This window comes from Thamnophis sirtalis, unplaced genomic scaffold (assembly GCF_051295495.1).
Source record: "Thamnophis sirtalis isolate CommonGarterSnake01/CBP01778 unplaced genomic scaffold, rThaSir2_p1.2 scaffold_10, whole genome shotgun sequence".
In the NCBI taxonomy this organism is placed as follows: Eukaryota; Metazoa; Chordata; class Lepidosauria; order Squamata; family Natricidae; genus Thamnophis; species Thamnophis sirtalis.
The window spans coordinates 39,677,855-39,691,405 of NW_028261390.1; the positions used below are offsets into that span (position 1 = coordinate 39,677,855).

Consider the following 13,551-nt stretch of genomic DNA (forward strand, 5'->3'; position numbering starts at 1 on the left):
TGCATATAGGTTTCCATTGCATTTAATCAAAAGTAAATTCTTTACTGCCTCACATGCTATTACAAAAGTAGTATAATTACTTCTGCTCCATGCCACCCATTATCAGCAAATTGCAACATAAAACATGCAAAGCCACACCAAGTTTCTATCAGATGGAAGAATGATAGAAGACATTCAAATTTTAAACAAAAGGAGATGTGAAAATTCTTAATTGGATTTTTGGTAGTCAGTTTTACTTGTCAAAGCTGCATTCTAAGACCATTCTTTATTTTAAACATTGTCAGCAAGCAGTATTTTTAGTTGTAATTCCATGATGCCTCAAGCCAATTACCAATGGGAAAAGTATGTGAATCATTTCTGGGTAGTGTGCATTTATATAATGTATACACAAACATACATTCAATGTCTAGCGCTTGTTAGAGCAAAACACCAGATGTAAACACATCCTGTTACACAACATCTTTCCAAGTGCCCATGCACCTAATGCAGGGTGTGAAAGGAGGTAGATGGAGGAAAGGATAATAGGAGAAGAGATAAGCAAATAACCCGCTCCCTTTACCAGATCTTTGCAAATGTACGTGCAGTTCTTTGGGTAAATAAGACACTAGGGGGGAAAAGGGAGCTGAGCATAATGTGTCATGAAAAAAGCATATAGTAGACAAGATTCAAAACATTCCTTTGAATATTCAAAGAAAGGTGAAAGGGAAATTTGAATCCGTATTTGCTTTTTTGGGACCACTGTGACAATAATTAACACAGGTTTTTATGGAAAGTGCTCTATATAAAGAGAGACAATAATTTCTGACAATGCAATTTTGAATGGGATACAGCCCATGATTTGGAAAAATATCCCCATAGTTTCTCACCTGATTTAATAAGTGTAAAATAAACGATAATGTTGCACAACATTTAACCAATATGGCCAAAATTTTGCCATAAATCTTCAGTGTGCAAAGATTCATCATCAAACCTCAGTACAAAAAAGCTGAAAGTTAACTAGTTTACAGCTGAGAAAAAAATGGAACTAAATATAGCAAGTCACATATTTTGCTTTATAACATAGGCTACACTATTTTTAAATTTTTATTTAAGTTGTATGCATCTTATACATCATGTTGTGAGCTGCTTTTAAAGGCCAAACAGAAGTCAGAAATTGGACTACAGCATTTGAGACTGTGGTAGTATAATTATAAATGGAAGCTTACCGTTTAGTAATTATACAAATTAAGTAACTGATTTCCAGCAAAAATACTACCCTACTCCACATACTCTACATAAGTATCTCCACATACTTACAGAAACACATTGTTATACACCCACACACACACACCAAAAGCCAAAATACAAATATAATCCACAAAATAAGCTTTCCATAAAGTTCTAGAAATTATCCAAAAAAAATGCTACTGGGATAAAAGAGAAGTCTGGAACTTAGATACTTTTTTCTACAGTTGTGGCATACAAAAGTCTTAAGTATGCACAAGAAACAGCAAGATAGAATGGAATTGTGTTCCTTCTTTAAAAAGTGGCGTTTATTTGAAAATAAATTATTTATACCAGATTACCAGTACTTATTTTCTAAAATGTTTTGGATGTTATAGCCTGATTAATTTTAAAAAAACCAGACAACTGCTTTTCAATTAAACAGTAAGCATACAATTAATATCAAAAATCAGAGGTTTTTTATTTATAGTTTTAATGATTCGAAATCTTAAGGATTCCCCTGCTTTGTGGAACAAAGCCTGACATGTTTCTTGTTTTAGTTCATTACTAGCCTTCAAAATGGTAGGAAGGTAGGAAGATGAACAAGCTCTACAAAAATCTGCTTTGCGTGGACTTGAGAGACACGGAGAAGCAGCAGGCTGGTGAGGCAGTGGTTGCACTGCCCATATGCAATCTGAGCTCAGAGGCAGCAGTGAATGCAGAGCTGGGATGGAAGAAGAAAAAGTTATGAATGAAAACAAGGGATTTTCTTCACCCCCATTTGCAGAGGAGGAGGGGAATTGGCTACGGTTACTATTACCTCAGGGGGGCGGACTTTCCAATGCTTAAAGCTGCACAGCCTCCCCTACCTTTCAAGGCAAATATGGAAGATTTGGGTGCGCTAGTTTGAGCATGCAGGGATTCCCCCCTCCCATTTCCCTTCAATGATTTCTAAGAAGGTGGGGGAGGGCGGGGAAGCCTTTTTATCTCTGCCTGAAACACAATTTCCTTCTTGTAGCCTCTTCAGTGACCCACTAGAATCTCACCCATATTGCAAGGGAAAATCCCTCCACTATAGTTCATACACACACAAGACATATTTTTAAGATCTGCGTTCTTAGAAAAAAAACAATGTTGGGGATTATTTAGTAAACCATTGGAAGCAAAACCTTGACCCTGCTCTTAGCATAAAATCCACGGAATTAGTATGGATTATTATGACATCCACCACACTTTACACCCAAAGAACTGCATATAGCAGAGCAGAGCTCTAATTCGTGTGATTAAAAAATAATAATCCAATCACTTTTACCTCTACAATATGTGGCCAACACAGTTACACAATTGTATGCTCCCTTCTCTGAACCACATCTCTACTCTGGAGAATAAACAAGGGAACCCTAACAGAACAATTTCCAGAAACATATGTGCAAGCATGCAATACTAGTAATAGTAAAAGTAAGACCCAACCTGGTTACTTATTCCAGCCTCATCTTGTTTGGGAAGAACAATCCAAAACGATTTCCTTCCAGTGTCACCTGTGCCGAATGCTAGCAAAGGACATCAGAGTAGAGGCTTACAGACCAGGCACCAAACAACTCTAACGGTCGAAAAACGGCATACTTCTCCACCGAAGCAGTTGGCAGGTTTTAACCCTTCGATCCAGCCGCCCCACTTATAACAACATGCACGCCTATATGCCTTGTCCGAAGCTACAAGTTCAGAGCCCAGCAAATCTGGGCTGGAAGACAATCGAAATCGCCTCTTTTTAAGCCAAGGAAATCTATCCAAACGAGCCTTCCAGCGACCGCAGCACCACCCTCGGCTCCCCCCACCCCTCTTCAAGCTGGGCCCACAGAAAACTGCTTTATTGGGAAGGGGAAATGCCAGGGCACCTGCTGAATACTTGAGCGCCACACGTGCAAAAAAAGGCAGCGAGAATCCATTTTGCAAGCCAAGTTAGGACAAGAAAGGGGACTGGCACAAAACTTACGTTTTGGGTGGCAAATCCGCGTGAAGGCACGTCCCTGCTAAGTTAGATCCATAAGGTAGAGTGCGAGGATTCCATAAGTCCTTAAAGCGCAGGGAAACTCATTCCAGAAGCCGAAACCTTCTCTGCTGCCCCCAACCTTTGCTCCCCAGCTGTCGTCGGATCCAAGAGGCCAAGTTTGTTTCTCTTCGCTTTCTCGCGCCGAGCGCTCGCAAAAATCCTGGTCCTCGAACGAGAGGCACCCCAACTCGTTGTCCCCCCCAAACAGCTCGCCTTCCGAACACCCACATTCAAAGGGGTATCTGCTTACACTGCGCGCGCCCTGCCCTACAATCGAGCTACTCGGGAAATTCTCTCTGGAGAGCAAAATCCCAACTAGGTTTCTTCGGCAGTCGGGAGAAGAGGCCGAACTGGTTTTGCAAATTCGAGCTACCGCTTTTCCATCACACGTCGCATCCGCAACAGGCCGACAGAGGGTCGCTCCTAAAGCGGCGAACGACTTCAGGGGGGGGGGGGAGGTAAAAAAAAAAAATCAGAAATGAGTAGCCGCCTTTTCACGAAGCAAGCTTGCTGCGGCACGCTCGGTTCTCCCTCCTGCCTTCTGCCAAGTTGGGAGCTTTTCTTTCTTTCTTTTTTCCCCCTCTCTCCCGCTTTGGAGGCGCAGATTTTTCCCCTCCCAGTCAGGCGCGCGTGTAGCAGATAAGTCCAACCACTTCCTCGACTCCAACCTTCTTTTCACCACATGGTCCTTGGGCCGCAGCTTTCCGCTCCAACCTTAAGCGAGGCAAAGTACAAGGGAAATGCCTGGGGGAGAGGAGGAAATCCAACATCAATAAAAAATGCAACCAGGAGGCGCAAGACATCCTCGCGGGCATAACAGAAGAAGGCAAGAAGCAGAGCTACCATGTGCTTCTTGGCGCAGCTTGGTTGACAGGCTGATTGCACCACCAATTTCACCGGTGGGGGGGAGGAGTAGCCTTAGAGTCACTATTCCTCTTCTCACGCACACACGCGCGCACACACGTACGCACATCGTTGATGTTTGAGTTGAACACCCGTGTAACCCGAAAAGGTACAAAGTTTGCAAAGGATTTCGCGGAGGAAGGGAGGACAAATGGAGAGCTGCCTTTTGGAGGGGGCTTTCATTAACCCCCTCCCCCCAGAGTCCCTGTGTCTACATTTGAAATAACTTAGCTGCTTTACTTATTAAAGGTGGCTTTGCAGATCGTTAAACCTTCAAAAAGTCACGAATGGCAATAATTGGTATCAATTTATTTTAAACGGCCGGCAGCCTTTAAGCCAGAAGTTGGTTTCACCCACTTACAGACGCGGGCATTTAATCTCTCTCTCTCACTCACTCACTCGCTCACACATACACAGCACCTGAGCTACTTCCGAAAGCCTTGCAAAAACCTCCAGACCACGATTACCGAATGCAAAGGTTGGGAGCCGTTCCCTTAAATTAAATCCCATGGGAATAGAATTAAATCCAAATCGCTTGGCTCGGAGAGACGGCAGTTGCTTGACTTTGCCCGCTGCAGCTATCACTTTGCAGGCTCTTTTGTGCGCGAGCGGAGCTGTTTCAGAATGACCTAAACTCCGCACGGCAGCATTTCAGCCCAGAGCCCCCACCTCAACCCTTCCTCACGCCTCCAGTGATGTCAATCTGTCACTCAGAGAGCGACCAGAAAAACCCGGAGTGGAGTTTCTTCCCTGCAGCTACAGTTTCATCTTACTCATTCATGTCTCTGGGCTTCCTAGTTATAATGATTGTTTACCAACTTTCATGTTTTCCCCTTCACGTCACGAAAAATAACACAAGAAGCGATGTTGCCTTGGCTTGGATTAATTGTGAACACAAGTATTATGAGTAATAATCCGGAACATAATTTTTTTAAATACCTCTCTGAGAATATAATCTTTATGACCATTTTTGTAATGCTTGTAATGACTTTGTGTATTCTTAGACATACAAATTGTGGTTGTACTAAATTCATTCAGTGATTTCATAAAGGACAGACGATACTCTTCACCAATATCATATGCATATATGCAGGAGTAAGATTTTGGGGGCTCCATTATTTTGCAATCTTCATTCTTAGTTACAATTAGTTACAATACAATAGCAGAGTTGGAAGGGACCTTGGAGGTCTTCTAGTCCAACCCCCTGCCTAGGCAGGAAACCCTATACCGTTCCAGACAAATGGCTATCCAATATCTTCTTAAAGATATCCAGTGTTGGGGCATTCACAACTTCTGGAGGCAAGCTGTTCCACTGATTAATTGTTCTGTCAGGAAATTTCTCCTCAGTTTTTTTTAAAAACAATTTTTATTTATTTTTGAACAAAGACAAGCAAACATACAAATAAAAAAAGCCATCTTCCATTACAAATTGTAGAAATTGTGTCAGTTGGTTACAGTATTTCCATGCATTTCTTCCATAGTCATCACCTGATTTTCATATCAAATCACATATTTTAAATTCACATATATTCATGTATATCACGATTATTATATCTCAACCTTAATTTGACTATAATTGTTTTACATCATTTTATATATAATATTCAAAATCTAGAATAGGATTATATGATAACATTCTATTAAATCATCCTAAAATCATCCAATCACAATACATCTTCATAACATATTCTAGATAAAGATTTTAAACCTCCTCTCATATTCTCCATGTGTTGTTTATATAAAATTTCATATTATCAAACTAATATATCTATATGTATTGTTATTATTAATCATTATTTAACTATAGCTATTGTCACTTCATTTTATACATACTACTAGTAAACTAAATTTAGCTTAGTTTTTAATTATATATTTTCATTGCATCAACCTGTATCTTTCCAGTAATAGTGCAGTCTTATATCTCTTGCCATTTGTAGCATTAATATTCTAGTTACTTTCTTAATAAATCTTGTGTGAACCTCTCTTCGCAACATGTTGTTCCTTTCGTATCTCATAAAAGCTCGAAACCCAGCATTTGCTCTTTCCATCAGCTTATCTTTGGTTATCACTGGTGCTTCTGTCAAGATTTCTCTCCTTATCTCCATCAATTTTTCTCTCTTTTCTTCTTCTGTGCTTTGAAGTCTGGGTAGAGTTCCAATCCATCAATCTCCCCTTTCCATATTCTGCTCTTGCCATTACCAACCACACTCACTTTGTTGTCAGTATCCACAGATTTCTTACCTCTTTGCTCATTTTTTTCTTCCATTTTTTTGAACTCTGTCCTCCACATTCTTCATTTGATAAACATCCTCAGTTTTTCCATCAATTTTTTCTGTTTTGTATTCCATATTCTCCAATCTCTTTTCAATTCTCTCTGTCATAACTAATATATTTTGAATTTCAAACATAATCATTTGCAATGTTACAGTTTTTTTCCTGCTGCACCATTGTTCCAATTTTGCAGGCACTGCCACTATAGGATTCAAGGCTATTTTAATAAACTTCAAACAGGTTCATTTATGATCTTTCAAGTCAAAATGTTGTCTTCCCTCCAATAGCTAGTGATAGAACTCCCAAAAAGCAACTTGTGATCTTCCTACTATCACTCTCAGTAAACAAACTGAACCTTGAATCTCAATTGATCAAAGAGAAAGAAGAAAAAACAACGTATCCAGCTTCCAGCCTCTAAGTGGCAATGTAACTGCTTTTCCTCCTGTTGTTACAACCCTCTTTATAATCCTTCTTATCGTCTTTATATTCCAAGTTTAAGAAAGAAAAAAAACCTTAAATGGAGATCAAAAACAATCCAATCAATCCAATCAAGCATTATAAAAAAGAAGGAAAATTTTAATCCATAGGTGTAAGCAAAAGTGAAAAAAGAAGAAAAAATTAATCCATTCAGTTTAAAAAATAGGGGGCCTTTGCAAAAATTCCACCCATGAAAAAAAATAGAAATAGGATAACACAGATAAGTCTAATGTAGATTAATTTCACTGCTTACAATCTTCTATCTTCAATTTTAATTTAACTTAATTTTTTGGGGGGGTAGTCTCTTTTTCTAGTAATAAAATTTCCTCACCAATTCGACACACTTTCTCTTTTTGCTTTCTTCCCGTTCCAGAGCTGTCCCAACTTTAGCAATTTCATTAGCTGCATTTCTATCGCCAGAAAAAAAGGCTATTCCTGGATCTTTCAGGGACTTCGTGGTGTCCCTTTTCAATTACCGTCTCTGCGGGACAGTTTAAGTCCGAATGGACCGTCCAGCGGCAGAAATATCGACTGTGATCTCGGAGCACCAAGATCGCACCTCATGTCATCGCGACGTCAGCCCCTTTTTTCTGGAAATTTCTCCTCAATTCTAAGTTGCTTCTCTCCTTGATTAGCTTCCACCCATTGCTTCTTGTTCTGCCCTCAGGTGTTTTGGAGAATGATTTGACTCCCTCTTCTTTGTGGCAATCCCTGAGATATTGTAACACTGCTATCATGTCTCCCCTACTCCTTCTTTTCATTAAACTAGACATACCCAGTTCCTGGGTATGCAGGGCAAGGCTGAGGATTACGTCCAATTCCTCGCGGATAAAGTTGCTCGGTTTCGGGCAGACCTGGACTCCAACTCTGCAGAACCAGCCGAGGCACTAAGGGATAATTTGGTAGGTCATCACTGGGTTGATTTTCAGGCTGTTACCCCTGAGAACGTGGACAAGGCCATGAGAGCTGTAGGTGCCTCCACATGCGTTCTGGACCCATGCCCCTCCTGGCTGGTTGTCAACAGCAGGGAGGTGACACGGGGCTGGATCCAGGCGGTTGTTGCCGCCTCCTTACGGGAGGGGGTCTTTCCCCCCCCGCTTTAAAGGCGGCGGTGGTGAGACCCCTCCTGAAGAAACCATCTTTGGATCCAGCCGTTCTTAACAACTATCGTCCAGTCTCCAACCTCCCCTTTGTGGGGAAGGTTGTTGAGAAGGTGGTGGCCTTTCAGCTCCAGCGGTCCTTGGAGGAAGCCAGTTATCTTGATCCATTCCAGTCTGGCTTCAGGCCTGGCTACAGCACAGAAACCGCTTTAGTCGCATTGACCGATGATCTCTGGAGAGCCAGGGATGGAGGCCACGCCTCCATCCTGGTACTCCTTGACCTCTCTGCGGCTTTCGATACCATTGACCATGGTATCCTTCTGCGACGACTGCGGGAGGTGGGGGTGGGAGGCACTGTTTTACGGTGGTTCTCCTCTTACCTCTCAGACAGGTCGCAGTCGGTGTTAGTCGGAGGGCAGAGATCGACCCCCAGGCCCCTAACATCTGGGGTGCCGCAGGGTTCGGTCCTGTCCCCCCTTCTTTTTAACATCTACATGAAACCGCTGGGCGAGATCATTCGACGGCACGGGATAAAATACCATCAATACGCGGACGACACACAGTTGTATCTGTCCGCCCCGTGCCAACTCAATGAAGCGATGGATGTGATGAGCCAGGGCCTTGAAGCCGTTAGAGACTGGATGGGGGTTAACAAGCTTGTACTCAACCCAGATAAAACCGAGTGGCTGCTGTGCTTCCCTCCCACTAATTGGTCAAGTGTTCCATCTCTCAGGCTGGGGGGGTCAAATGCTACGCCCCTCAGATAGGGTCCGCAACTTGGGAGTCCTCCTGGACCCACAGCTGACTTTTGAACACCATTTGTCGGCTGTGACCAGGGGGGCATTTGCCCAGGTTCGCCTGGTGCACCAGTTGCGCCCCTACCTGAACCGGGAGGCTCTCACAACAGTCACTCGTGCCCTTGTGACCTCTAGGCTGGAATACTGCAATGTGCTCTACATGGGGCTGCCCTTGAAGAGTATTCGGCGACTTCAGTTGGTCCAGAATGCGGCCACGCGAGCGATCGTGGGTGCACCCCGTTTCACCCACGTAACACCTATCCTCCGCGAGCTGCACTGGCTGCCTGTTGATCTCCGAGTACGCTTCAAGGTGCTACTTGTCACCTACAAAGCCCTGCATGGTATTGGATCTGGGTACTTGAGAGACCGCCTACTGCCAATTACCTCCACTAGGCCGATACGATCCCATAGATTAGGCCTCCTCCGAATTCCATCAGCCGGCCAATGTCGGCTGGCAACTACCCGGAGGAGAGCCTTCTCGGTGGCTGCTCCGACCCTCTGGAACGAACTCCCCGTGGAGATTCGTACCCTCACCACCCTCCAGACCTTCCGCGTAGCCCTTAAGTCCTGGCTGTCCCAACAGGCCTGGGGCTAAAGATTTCAACCCCACTCGAATTGTATGACTGTTGTGTTTTTAATGATGTATCGTTTTTATGTTTGTGACTCGTTTGTCCTCCCTCCCCTTGAGTTGTGAGCCGCCCTGAGTCCCCCCAGGGAAAAGGGCGGCATACAAATAAAGCATCTCAATCTCAATCTCAATCTCAATCCTGCAACCGTTCCTCATGTTTTAGCCTCCAGTCCCCTAATCATCTTTGTTGCTCTTCTCTGATACACAGTCAGGTCTAGTAGTCATTTTTAATAAATCTGGAATAAAATAATATTTAATGCTATATTTGTAGTATTTGCTAGTAATCTGCATTTGTAGATTACAGAGTTACATGTTTCTTTTTCAAAGGATTGATGCACGTATTTGTTGCCTTTATGCATGTTCTTCACTGTTATATACAATCCAAAATAGTGTTTTAAAAAGTAGAAACACCAATTAAATTTTATTAAGCTATTATTAACATTGTATGGCACCCTTAAAGTCTAGTCTGTCAACCAGATTCACCCCCAAATTCATGTGCTTAACAAACAAGTTTTTGTGTGGGTTCTTTTGAATGAGATCGCTTTGTATATATTTATATAGCTTGTAATAATAATTCTCAAAATAGTTAGCAATAGTAATAATAGCAATAGCAGTAGACTTATATACCGCTTCATAGGCCTTTCAGGCCTCTCTAAGCGGTTTACAGAGAGTCAGCATATTGCCCCCAACAATCTGGGTCCTCATTTTACCCACCTCGGAAGGATGGAAGGCTGAGTCAACCCTGAGCCGGTGAGATTTGAACCGCTGACCTGCTGATCTAGCAGTAGCCTGCAGTGCTGCATTTAACCACTGCGCCACCTTGGCTCTTAAAGCACTATGAAGCTGTATATAAGTCTAACTGCTATTGCTATTGTTATTTATTTATATGAATTTATGTGGCAGCCATCAGGTGAATATCAATAATTAAATGACACACACACACACACGTAAATTGACACAAAGGTGGTCTCAAACACACCATTTGCCAATAGTTTTATATAGAAATTATGGGAATAATATAGTCCTTCAAATTCCTGGGCCTCATGCCATGTAGGGGTTCATAGGTTGACTTGCGCAAAGAAGCAATGTAGAAGCTTAGAACAAAAGTGTAATATAGGCAAAGCAAGACATTTCCATAAGTGGCTCTGCATTCTGGCCCAATTGAAACTTCCAGAAGGTACTCTAGAATGCCCATGTAGAGCACATTAAAATAATATACTTGGGAAGTCACCCAAAAAATGAGAGTTCAGGTACAGTGCTTCCTGATCGAGGCTAGAAGGGAGTTTGTACACAATAAATGTGTTGCTATCTGCTGTTTGAGCAGGAGGACCTCCAAATTATGTACTTGCACTGTCAGAAGTGTTCACTACTTCACCATTCATTACTAAAACTAGAAAATTAGCAGATCCAGGAGACCCAATGATAAAACTACTATATTTTGCTAGAGTTAATCCAAAACCTGTTCTTCTCAATCCAGATCCCCACTGCTTCCAAACACTGAAACCAATCTGTACAGATCACATGGCCAACAAGGGCCAAATATGTACAGCTGAATACATAGGCACAATCCAATCCAAAATCCCATTAGTTATCTCATTCCAAGCAGCAACTAAGGATTTAGCCCAACTGTACACCAAATTTTTGGGAACAACTCCAAATTTCCCCAGGCACTTGGAGCGGGCTGTGGAATAGATCCCACCATCTGCAGCAGGGAGCAATCCTAGAATATTCTAAAATACTCAGTAAGTGATCTAAGCCTGATAGTAAAGTGAGGGAACTATTTCTCAACTTAAAATCATATTGCCTCTTCCCCAATAAAAGACCAGATTAAACATGTGGCCACTTCTATATGTCACGCCCTTGATTACCAGTGTTACCTTGATGGTCATGAGTTCCCAAGCTGCTTCTGACTCTGACATGATAAAATCTCCTAAAATCATAAGTCTGTGAAAATTCCATTGCTACCTTGGACTCAGAATCAAGGAGTTTATGGTAGTGGATCTGGGTACTTGAGAGACCGCCTACTGCCAATCACCTCCACTCGACCTATTAGATCCCATAGATTAGGCCTCCTCCGAGTCCCATCTGTCGGTCAATGTCGACTGGCAACCACGCGAAGGAGAGCCTTCTCGGTGGCAGCTCCGACCCTATGGAACGATCTCCCCATGGAGATTTGCACCCTCACCACCCTTCAGACCTTCCGCACAGCCCTCAAAATCTGGCTATCCCGTCAGGCCTGGGGCTAAAGACTGTAACCCACACGAATGGTATGAATGTTGTGTTTTTAATGATGTACTGTCCTACGTGTTAAATGTTTGTTTCCCCCCCCCTTTTCGAGTTGTAAGCCGCCCTGAGTCCCCACAGGGAAAAGGGCGGCATATAAATAAACTTCTCAAATCTCAAATCTCTCAAGTTTAGGCAGGAAGGTTGCTACGCAGCAGGGTGATTGGTACAGAAACAACTAACTCTTCTGATTTCTAAAGCACAACTTAACAAACAGGAAGTTACATCCAGCCAACTGGGACAGCATTTCTAAATGCTACTAGAATCCTGAATGATTAGAGCAGGGGTTTGCAACCTTAAACACTCAAAGAGCCATTTGGGCCCGTTTCCCACAGAAAACACCAGGAGCCACAAAATCTGGGTGGGCGTGGCCAGTTCAACATCACTCACTCCAATCCAGTCACATGACCTCTGAGCTACGCCTATGCAGGTTTTGTGGCTTCCAGTATTTTCTCTGGGAAACAGGTATCTTTCTCTCTCCCTCATCTTTCTCCCTGATCCTTTCTCTTTCATCTCTCTCTCTCATCTTTTTCTCCCCCCATCTCTCTCTCCCCCCCATCTCTCTCTCTTTCTCCGAGGGTTGGTTTTTTTTTGTTTTTTGTTTTTGCTGATATTGTTCTTTCTTCTTCTTTGGGTGCTTTTTACCATATGATTTAAATCGAGAGTCCTTCTCCCTGCTGTGGCTTCCTGTCGGCTGAACCCACCACTGGCTGGCACCGCGCCTCACCCTCCCCTCCCAGTCACTCCTCGCCTAAGAAGGTAGGAGCGGCGGAGGATGGAGACTTGAGCCATATTCCAGAGCAGAAGAGAAGAGCCCCTGTACTTGCCTCTTCTCTTGGTCATTGTTGGTGCTGGGTATACCTTGGTCGCTCGGGGAGATGCATGATTTTCTCTCCACCTCAAGACACTGGCCCGGCCTGGCTGCTCCATGTCGTAATGGGCTCCAGGAGGAGGAGGGGATGCCATCTCCCCTATTGTGAGGCGCACTAAATTTAAGTGTGCTGCACAAGGCACTGCAAGGGCAGCAAACAGGCCATGGGGGCAGCAAGAGCAGTGGCGTCAGCTGCACCCGGGCCAGGCCAGGCCAGTGCTCTCGACTGGTGACTTTTTCTCCACCCCGAGACACTGGCCTGGCCCAGCTGCGGCTAGTGCCACTGCTTTCCCCACCTCCAAGCACTGCTGATCTCCCAAGTTTTACTATCTAGTGCTATAGCCAAGATAAGACATTTATTTTATACTTTATTAACACTCTTTTTGTCTCCCTCACTTAGCAAAATTCCAAAAGCTGTTGAGATAATAAAATGATTGACATCTTAGATTGGAATGACATTTCTACACCATAAAGCTATTTATTATTTCTTAAACATCAATTCAATTTATTATTGGTTAAGTGGCCAGCCCAAAGCTCCCAATGAAACTACCATGTAAAAACTACCCTTTCAGAAGAAAATAACTGACAAATCAATGTGTTGCATCAAAGTATTTAAACTTGCTCGGCTAATGCAAAGTTTAATATTGTAACATTTTGTCTATTAAAAACTAAGTACTGCTTTGTAGTAAAGAATGGGCAGTTTACATCTTGGAAAATAGGATGTAAGTAGAATATGTTAAATATTCTTTGGTTTCTGATTAGACGTTATCCTGAATACCCTTCACTCTCTTCGCTATTTTTCTGTTATCTATGCTTGTGTTCTAGAATAGATGTTTATTTTCTCCACTGTTTATCATAATTAATTGCTTAAAAATCATTGCTACTAAGTCAGCAATTGCATTGTCTCCCAGTTTTCTCTGGGAAAAGAAGAGAGGGTGGGGGAGGAATCTAACAAAGCATTCTGTGGT

At 42.9% G+C, this 13,551-nt stretch overlaps 1 protein-coding gene across 6 annotated transcripts in view; it reads right to left on the reverse strand.

Annotated features, from left to right (window-relative positions):
* Window positions 1-4,800, reverse strand: part of SPRY1 (sprouty RTK signaling antagonist 1) — a 503,195-nt gene extending 498,395 nt beyond the window's left edge. For 3 of the 6 annotated variants that reach the window (XR_015697893.1, XR_015697892.1, XM_087724426.1), the window contains exons 1-2: window positions 4,624-4,800; window positions 3,197-3,997 (exon numbers count right to left, since the gene is read on the reverse strand). The gene's annotated coding sequence lies outside the window, so the exon portion shown is untranslated. Of the gene's footprint in view, window positions 1-866; window positions 1,172-1,205; window positions 1,312-3,196; window positions 3,998-4,576 lie in introns of those variants that run through there. The other 3 variants (XM_087724428.1, XM_014059799.2, XM_014059798.2) reach the window with 3 other exon arrangements.
* Window positions 4,801-13,551: the final 8,751 nt, after the last annotated feature.